The sequence below is a fragment of the Misgurnus anguillicaudatus genome, chromosome 3, assembly GCF_027580225.2.
Source record: "Misgurnus anguillicaudatus chromosome 3, ASM2758022v2, whole genome shotgun sequence".
Taxonomy (NCBI): domain Eukaryota; kingdom Metazoa; phylum Chordata; class Actinopteri; order Cypriniformes; family Cobitidae; genus Misgurnus; species Misgurnus anguillicaudatus.
This window is the reverse complement of record NC_073339.2, coordinates 29041371-29052330: the sequence shown is the minus strand read 5'-3', so window position 1 is coordinate 29052330 and position 10960 is coordinate 29041371.

Genomic DNA, 10960 nt, shown 5'->3' with positions numbered 1-10960 from the left:
GATAATGCTCGGTGAGTCTGTTCTCAACATGAGCAAATGATCTGTTCTTCAGCACAATGGTAACCTCTTAAAAATCAACAACATAACAGAAAATCTTTTAAATACCAAAAGTACAGAACAATAATCATTAAATGTCTTCTCATGTTTTCATCTTGATTAGAAATGCATAAAATAACACCATATTTCTACATTTACTCTCACTATCAAGCCCCATGCAAAGCATGCTGGGAACCTGAAGTTATCAAGCTAAATGCATTGAGTTACTACAACTTAAATAATGTTTTAAACAAACTAACACAGATAATTAATTTGAAGTTACACACAATATTAACTTGATGTAACTATCAACATTATCATCTCTGGACAACTCAACAAAAATCGTTTGCAACTTTAAATCTTCCAATAAATCAATTATTTTGAATTTTTAACTTGCACCAATGCATTTAATTAAATAATAGCAACAGATCCCCTGAATTAACAAGATTTGATAGGTAAATTTGATATTGTTTTATATATAATTAATTTTAATATTGTAATTCAAGATTTAAATGCGGTTTATGTATCATTCTTTTAAGAAGACCACTTATATATTTTATTAGTATGAAGTCTATAAAACAAGCATCAGCTCAGAGCTTTGTTAAACAACTACAATTGAATAAAACTTAAAAATAAGACTTTGCCTTCAGGGTATTTCACTAATCAGATACATTAACATTGTAGCCAAACTCAAAACTATCTAACAGCTGATTCAACACAATATATCAAAATACAGTTGTTTTTCTTAATACCTCAGCTGTCCTGGAGAAAACAAGCACAAACTTACATTTAAATCCAGACAATCTATAGTTCGATTTCCACAACATTTTGTCATGCTTACACTTAGGTAACTCGTCCAAAAGGACCCTGACTCACCGAAAGCTTTTTTAGGTGAACAAACATTGCAAGAGGTCATAAAACCCCTTGGCTAAAGTGGGTATCTATGCAGACTGTCAGAGCTAACTTTGTGGTGGGCTGACAAGACTGTAAAGCAAAAGAGTGATCAAGTATTAGAGCAATTGATTGCGAGAGAGAGAGAGAGAGAGAGAGACAGAGAGAGAGAGAAAGAGAGAGAGAGAGAGAGAGAGAGAGAGAGAGAGAGAGAGAGAGAGAGAGAGAGAGAGAGATTGGATCATATGACAGATCTCTACTGACAGATGCTGGTGTCCGTCAAAGCAGTGGCATGGGGACTACTGCTGTGACACACTGTTATATATGTAGCTCCTAAATGCTGGTCTAGTATAACGTTGCTTACCTATCCCTAACTATCAGTACTGTTGACCAAAGATGATAAAACGGACATGGCAAATAAAATATAGTCACTTTCTGTTGTCACCTCTAATGGCTTAATAGCAAATTACAGACCAGCCAACAGCTAGCAAAAAAACATGTAAGGTGTCATAATCACAAGATACAAGAAATTGTCTTGTAAAGCAATTGAAAGCCAATGTGAAAACTCCATTCCAGACTTGGTTCGTTATTTTCGTCAAGGCACTGTAATTTGCGAGACATGCCCATGCAAACAAGTATCATACATTATATGCAAGATCATGTTTATTCAATTTAAATATACAGTATGTACACATTCAAGTTTTAAAATGTCCTGAAATAGGTATTCCTATTTATTTTTAAAGTTCTCTCATCAGAAGTGAGTTATTACATGGAACGAATAATAGCCTACATTTCAGAGATGAAAAGTGAAAACAGAGAGAATTACGGACTAAAGACAACTATTGAAGAACAGAATTGGATTAGGTCTTACGTGCATGTCTTGCTTGGTGCCTGCTTTATCTGGTGAGTTCAGTTAAGGAGATAGCACTCCACCACTCTGCCTGCTCAGCACCCTGGACTTGAATTCCACTTGACACTCAAGAGGTCCAATACCTCTCCCTCCTCTGCCTCCTCCTTATCTTCTTCTCTCCTCCTCTAAGTTCAAGCAATCCTTGCATAAAGTTCTTTTTGGACTGTAGGGATGTAACAACAAAGAAAATCAAACTATAGACTAAGTAGCAAAACCCCTTTAGTTTTTTTTTGTCTCCTTGGCTTTGTTCATACTGCAGGTGAAATCAGACTTGTTCTTAAATGAAATTTTATTTTCTGTTCTGTTTATTTTTTATGTCTGTTTTTCTGTTCAGACTGCAGACTTTTCCTAGCATTGTTTCCCATATGGCAAAAAATACATTTCTCTTAAAGCTTAATTTTGAATTTGGAAATATATTTCTAATTTTACAACCGATAAGGCAAAAAAAATATATTTTTCCTGGCCAATATAAAAACATTGGTATATGTATGAAGTACAAAAAGTAAATATAAAATTATAAGTATATTTTTGCCGTTAAGATATATTAAGGTATATTAACGTTAAGATGTTTACAGGTTTTACAACGTCTTTCTTTCAATGCAAAGTAAATATGTATGCCTTAAAATATATTTATTTTTAAAATATATTTCAAAATATACAAAAAATATATTGGTGAAAAATAAATTTTCAAAAACATATTATATATATTTGTCAATTTGTTTGTGTATTTTGAAATATATTTTAAAAATAAATATATTAATTATAATATATTTATTATTTATTATATATATATTATATATATATATATATAATATATATATATATTTCAAAATACACAAACAAATTGACAAATATATATATATATATATATATATATATATATATATATATATATATATATATATATATATATATATATATATATAATATATATATAATAAATATATTATACCTAAATACACTGTAAAAAGATTCCGTAGAAATTACAGTATTACTGGCAGCTGGATGCCAGTAGCTTACTGTGAATTTGGATTTACGTTATTTACTGACAACAGTTTGTTCAGGGTTGAATGAACATTGAACATTAGCAAGTCTTTGTCTTACAGAGTAGAAATATAGGGTAACGGCCTCGTGCAAAGCATTCTGGGAACCAAAAATCCTCATCAACGCTTTCCTGTTTTTTCCTTCAGATTTTGTTTCCCATAATGTTTGCATGAGGCTGTTATTTTAGTTTTATTCTGTAAAGACAAAGACCTGCTAATGTTTAATTTTCATTTAACTTTGAACAAACTGGTGCAGGTAATTAACATACATTAAAATTTACAGTAAGTTACTGGCAACCAGCTGCCAGTAATACTGTAATTTCTACGGAATCTTTTTACAAAGTCCAATAACCAAGCATTAAAAAGCATTCATAACATGTCTTGGCACAAAATCTGTTCTATTCCAGACCCTTAACCGCAAAGTAATGTTGGACTGCTTATAAGCACAGCATAACAATGCCCTAATATAGGCAAGTGAATCAGCAGGCTTCTGGAATCTTATGAACCGATTCGGGTATCAGTGCTTATTGAAACATTTCAGACCTTATTGTGATTCAAAAACATATGAATTTCTGAAACATTCATAGAAAAGTTTTATCTGATTGCATTATCCTACAGTATCAAAATGGTTCTAATATGTATTTGGGTGGAGATATGTATACATACATTTGGTACCAATATGTACTTTTGAGGTACTTATATTCAGGGCTAGGGGGCCGGATGACTTCTTAAATCGGTTTAAAATAACTAACAGCGTTACAATTTTTTAGGTTTAGGTTAAAGGAATAGTATGTAAGAAATGTATACCAATTAATCATAAAATGGCCCTGATACTAGACATTAAGAAATCATTTTCATTTCAAGTACTTATATCACTGACAACAGTGGTCTGGCAAGCATATTGTCATGTAAAAAGTGGAGTTGCAGCCCTTAACTGATGTTTATGTTGTCATTTTGTGTATTGGCCACCAGTTGTGTGACTGCATTACCAGTTTTTGCCACAAGTTTTGTGATTGCAATACCAGTTTTGGCCAAAATCCTACATACTGTTCCTTTGAGTATGCTTTCTTAAGTATTTTAGTCACACAAACTTTTAACAATACATTTGTTCTCAGGTTAAAATAAAGAAGTGTGAAAATCTGGATGTTTAGTTAATGGATATTTTAAATAATCTAAAATTAAACCATACAGTGCCACTGTGACTGTAAAGTTTCATGTGACAAGCTTGATGATGAATTATAAAATAATAGTAGAAGATTTTAGATGACTTTTTAAATGGGTTTAAAATAACTTAATAGCATTAAAACATTTTAGGTTTAGGTTAAGTATGTTTCCTTGAATATTTAAGTCACACAAACTTTTAACAATATATGTGTCCTCAAGTTAAAGAAATAAAATTGTAGAGTGTGAAAATCTGGATATCTGGGGGAATTACACTGTAAAATAAATGTTTTACTTTAATACACACTGGACACAATTATTGTAAAATTATAATAAAATATCTCTGAAGTAAATTTAAATTGATATTAACATTTTCTTAGCACACCAAGGTGACTAGAAACATGATGTTATCCAGCCATAACTTCCAGTTTCACAGGACAATAAATATAAAGTAACACAAAGCCCAAATCCTTTTAATCATTCATCACAATAGGTAAAACCAAAGATTATAGTGCTGATGTCCAGCAAAAGATTGTTTAGCTACTTAAAATAGAAAGTGGCTTTGAGGACATAGTTAAAGGGGCCATGGCATGAACATCTGACTTTTCCCATGTTTAAGTGCTATGATTGGGCCCCCACTGCTTCTATCAACCTAGAAAATGTGAAACCAGTAACTTAGTTTTGGTAAACCATTCTCTACAAGCATGTGAAAAAATAGGTCTTTGAAATTTGGCTCTCCTTATGATGTCATAAGGAGCTCTTATTATAATAATACCACACCTTCATCTCCACTATCCAACCACAGTACTGCCATTTAGTGCAGAGAAAAGCACAATTGAGTTTTAATTGCAACAAACCACCATAATTGTGATCAGCGTTTGAATTTCATCAGCTCATTTGCATTTTAAAGGACACACCCAAAATGGCACATTTTTGCACACACCTACAAAGTGGCAATTTTAACAAGCTATAATAAATTATTTATATGGTATTTTGAGCTAAAACTTCACATATGTGCTCTGGGGACACCAAAGATTTATTTGACATCTTAAAAAAGTATTGTGCTATGGCCCCTTTAACTCATAAAAAAATCTATTTTCACAATCAGTGCAATAATGAAGACGTTTATATTGACTGGAGATGTTGCAAATCTGCCAGAAAAAGGATGTGTGTTTATACTGTCTTAATGCTCAGCAAGAAGACGAATTTGAGTGGACAAAGACTCTCCAAGGATCACAGATTGAGAACTCCTTATTGTAAGAAATCTTAAAATAAAAAATAAAGGAAAACAGTACCTCCATCAACACAAGTTGTTTGGGACACAGTTTAAGAAATCCTCTGCTCTTATGCAAAAACAAACTCCAGCATATCGTTTTGCTGTACTGGAACTTTTAACAGAACTAGGTTCTGCAGCCATATGAACGAAAAAAGTTTTTTGCAGCAAGAACACAAGAGGGCTTTGGTGTGCACACAGGGATTAAAAGGTGCTCAATGTCTAATGTTAAATATACATCCATTAAGAAACTGACTGAAGAGGAGAGAGCAGCAACCTATGAAGGGTCTGGAGACATTCTGTATGGAGGAATAATCTATTATCACTTACTATGAATTCTTCATCCTCATCAGACATTATAAATCTCACAAATGGAGACAGCAAAGAGGATTAAATGAAGGGGTAGCAATAATTGTGGCCAACGTGTATTTGAGAAAAAAAAAATTATGATGTGATTTCCATCACTCCACTTTTAAAAAATTATCAATGAAACATTGGATTTTTGTGAATGAAAAAGATAAAAGGAGAAACAATGCAGATTTATTTCCCAGATTCCTTTACTCGTATTTACCAAGGGGAGAATAATTTTGTCTTCAACTGTATGTACCTCTGAGGTACAAATATGAACTATTTAGATGCAAATGTGTACTTTTTGAAAGGGTACCGACCAGTGACAGCCAGGGACCATTTTGACACTTTTTTCTGACAGTATACAATATAGCTGCACATATTTCTTATAGTATTGTCCAGGTGCTGACAAATTGACTGCAGAGTAATAAATTGACCTTGCATTTTATAAACTATATGAATCATGCACACAAACTTCACCAAAGCACAGTGAGATTAATTCTTCTTCCTCAATAGGGATCCTGCTGTCTGTTCCTCTGTTCTCTTTAAAAGGAATGGTATTCACTGTTTGAGTCTTAATGTTAAACTTGTGTTTGTGTCCTGGAAGCCAAACACAACAGTGGGGCGGCTGTTTTCCATATTGTGTGCTCTGTTGCCCATATATTTTACTCATGGAACTAACAGAGTCTTATTGCCATTTATGTCGCAAAAACAAAAACGGTTTTAATTTAGGTTAGTTCTACTATTAGTACACATTGTGTGACTATTTTTTACAATATATAAAAATATATATTACAGCACTGATTGCAAAATATTTTTATCTGGACTGGATAACACATACAGAACAGTATTTAATTGTCATGTCATGCGACAAAAACATGTTGTCACTCTTATCATTGATAGACAACTGTTTCGTCACTGGTTTTAACAGGCTGACCTTTGACTGACAGGACATATGTTGATCAAGTAAATATCTCCGCTTGACAGAATAGCTTTGATATCTGATAGTTTGATACGAGTTGCCACATGCATACAAGGCAGCACTTATGACAGCCAATCAGCCATGCTGTTAGTTTTTTCCACTGTATGATCCGGCTTGCTGGAGATCAGATCTTGTTAATAACTTGTACAGAATTTACTGCTCATACTTCTTACAATTTAACGCATTCAAAACCAAATTCACATAAAGCATGACTTTTACTACTTAACACTTGTATTTTTTTATATAGTTGATGAGCTGCTGTTCATATGAGTGTGTAAAGAGGCACAATGAGAGTAAACAGCAGCCAATAAAGTAAGAACACCCTTTTGATTGCCATATGTTTTATTTAAAGAGCACATAAATTCCTTATGATTTTACCTTTCTTTTGGTGTGTAATTGTGTGTTAGTACATGTTAAAGGGACAGTCAACTTTTTTGAAAATATACTCATTTTCCAGCTCCCCTAGAGTTAAACATTTGATTCTTACCATTCTGGAATCCATTCAGCTGATATCTGATTCAGCTTAGCAAAATCCATTGAATCTGATTAGACCATTCTGTTGTAAACCTTTTTAGCGAAGACCAGGAGACTTGGATTTCCTCGAGCAGTAGTCTTTATTGCAGAAAGCGATCTTCCAATCAGAGCATAGAGCTCGGGGCGCTGCAGTCACCAAGTCTGACTTACAGTAGCCCTACGTTGCATTTATACACATTTTAGGGGGCAGTCCCCTTAATGGAATACAAAGCACTTAACTTTAAACAAAGCATGTAAATTCAGTCAAGGAATCAGCCCGATACCAGGAATTGCTTCAGCCCTGATCTCATCAGCATAACAGTGTCATTCAAATGCATAGGTGCTAATCCAATCATTCTAACAGTATCACCCATACCTTCAAATGCATAGAGACAAAGGCACAGTTGTGCCTTGAGCTTAGCAATCACCTTTAACTTGGTACCCTTCCCAATGATCAGGAAGAGCATAAAGACAAAAGGTTAATGTCTTAGCCACCTGGGCTGCCTGACTTGATTGTAGAATGTCATAATCTTTACCTCAAGATGTAAAACACAATGTACATCACTTTTTCAGTTTATATGCTATTACATTGGAACCTAGATATAACATTTTTATAAATGTGTAATCCTACAGTTCCCCCTTTGAGAGTTCTAATAACTCACAAAATATAATTTAAGACACGAAAAGTTCATTCTTGTAACCTGTGATCGCTACAGGCACTTGTTATGTGTTGATTGTCTGTAGTGACGAACTGCATGCTGACACAGAAACAAACATGCAGCTAGAGTCTGTGAAGTTCCCACGGGTAATAGTCTTTTTTGGTTGGAACTGTCATCTCCTTGTGATGGGCAAGGGTTGTTTGTTGAACTTAACATTTACCACCAGGTTTCCAAACCATAAAGAATTATCTTTAGTCCTCTGGTGTAATTTTGCTTGATCATGCTGAGAGATGACTTAAGTTCCCGTATTTGTTTCTCTGCGTTGTGTATTTTTTCTTCGTGACTGTTGGCTTGGCAGTGGGTCTCATTGTCTCTAGAGGTTGTGGCTTCATACACAGTTAAGGAGGTTGGTGTGTATGCGTCTTGGGACAGCCATCAAGGGTAACTGCACAAAGAAAGAAAGAAAACAAAAGACGAAAGAGCAGTATTTGTTGTAAAAAACAAAAACGGTTCAGTCTGAGTCTGCTATTATTGTTCCTTCTTTCCCTATTTCTTAATTCTTGTGACACCTAAAGAACAGTGAGGTAAGGAAGGACTAGTGGAATGGGGAAAGCCTATGAGGGAGTCTTCACCGCAGGGTTGGCCCCCGAAGCCTATTGCATTCGGTTCTTCCCTGGGCTCCTCACTGGTTCATGTGTCCTAGTTTGTCCCTGTCAACATGGGAGCTATCAACATCTTAGATTGTAAAGGAGCTCATCCCCCTTTTAAACTGTAAAAAAAAACTTAAAAACCTTTAAGAAAAATCAGTCATAGGAGACGTCATAAGACAGTATAAATTACTGACCTGTAGCTAAAGACCATTTAGGGCTGTGAGAGTAAACTATTCTGCTTAAGAGGTGGTGGTAAGTGATTATCAGATTAAATCACGATTGCAGTCCCAGCCACACTTATACATAAAAGGAAAAATAGCAACCTTTTTGTTGCATGAATCTTTACATAAGAGTATTTCATCATTGTAAATTTCAATACAGCAATAAGCTCTCACAGCCTTAATGTTTAGACTCTTAGCAAGTTGCCCCACAGATTGGGTGTAGAGGACAGGGGCTGCTTCAGTATTGTAAGGAGGCTCTGTAAGAGCTGAGAAACACTGTTAATTTCTCCAAGTATCTTTTTACCTCTCCTACACTCTTTTAAATAATGCCCTTGCTTCCCGCAGTAGTGACATTTGATGTCCCTCCTAAGACATTTATTTTCTTGATTTCTTGTGTTAAATGTAGCTGTGGCTACTCTTACTTTTGCCTTAACATCAGCATCTCTTTCCCATGTAGCTAAACTGTCTAGGTTACTTCTGAGAGTTTTGTTAGACCAAGTTAGATCTAGGAATGGTAAGGCTTTTCTATACTCGGCTGCAAGGCCGTCTGACCAGATGCGGACTAGAGGTCCCTTGTCCTCTAGCACATTTTCAGGATCATCAATTATTCCACTGTAAGTTACAGCTTCCTGACAAAACCTTTCAGTGTATTCACTAACACTTTCTTCTTTCCTTTGTACACAGTTAGTGATTCTGGACCAGTCGATTTTGGGTCCTATGATATTCTTTAGAATCTTTAAAACACCTTCTCTTAAATCGCCTTTACTGGCATGTTGTAGTTCAGAAGTAACAGCGGACTCATAACTGTTGAATTCAGATTCAGTTAGAATTTGTGACATTAGCTGTGTGACTTCTGCTAACGACATGTCATAGAGACGCATTTTGCCGATCAATGCTCTTCTAAATTCACAAAAATTTGTGCGCGCTGAGGGTAAGTTCTGAGATAATCTCTCTATATCTTTAGGTCCTAGTGCTTCTGTAACAGTTTTTACTTGGACAACAGAAGAGTTAGGAGTAACACTTTTAACTCCCTCAATTCCCTGAGATCTTCTTCTAGCGCCACATACCTTCACTGAGTTTATAGGCACATCATCTACTGATTGGATGGCTACATCTGTTTCAAAGAAAGTTTGTAAGTCAGGATAATTCATATCAGGCTGACTAACTTCTTCCATATCAGTTTTTACTGTAGCTTTGTTGCGGTTCAATTTCTTAGTCAAAGAGGTTACTCTAGCGCGGAGTTCTTTGTTTTGTTCCTCTAGTTCTGAATTACGCCGAAGCTGTTGTGTAGCTAGCGTTAAACCAAATTCTCTGTGGCAGCAGATAATGCCTTTCACATTGTTCTTGCGAATACATGCTCCTAGTACCCTTTTACACTCATCTACAGACCCAGTCTTGTCTGGATGGATTTCATACTTCTGAGTTAGCTCTTGTCTAACTTTCTTAGTGACTATAAGGTCCATTTGCACTCCTAACAGTGATTTGAATTCGCTATCTGACCACAAAGGAGTCGCAAGACCACCTTCTTCAGTTGTGGGAGTCAGTCTAGGATGCCTTTTAACCATTTTTCTCTATGCTGATTCAGATAATCACTGTTGTTAACCTTCCTTACAAAGTGGATGATAGCCTTAATTCTTATTTGGCAAAGCAGAGGATTACCTACTTTCTCATATGGATGTGTTCTTATACATCCGGGATAAACAGGTTAAACCAAACTTCTCTGACTAAACAGAGGATAACCAAACTTCTTCTCTGACTGAACAGAGGATAACTAAACTTCTCTGGCTGAACAGAGGATAACTAAACTTCTTCTCTGGCTGAACAGAGGATAACCAAACAACTTCTCTGGCTGAACAGAGGATAACCAAACAACTTCTTTGGCTGAACAGAGGATAACACAAATATTAGCACGTTATGCTAAACTTCCCTGCCTAAACAGAGGGTAAACAAACATTTGTTAACAGAAACCTGCAGCTGTTTGTTAACACTTAACCACATGTACTGGTCTGTAGAGGTTCTTTTGATAGAGTGACACTCACCAAATCAAAGTTGAGCTGAAATAATCAGTCTGGAGCGATGTTTGTAGATGTTTTTGGTGAAATGAGAAGCTCTATCCGGGTCACGGCACCATCTGTTGTAAACCTTTTTAGCGAAGACCAGGAGACTTGGATTTCCTCGAGCAGTAGTCTTTATTGCAGAAAGCGATCTTCAAATCAGAGCATAGAGCTCGGGGCGCTGCAGTCACCAAGTCTGACTTACAGTAGCCCTACGTT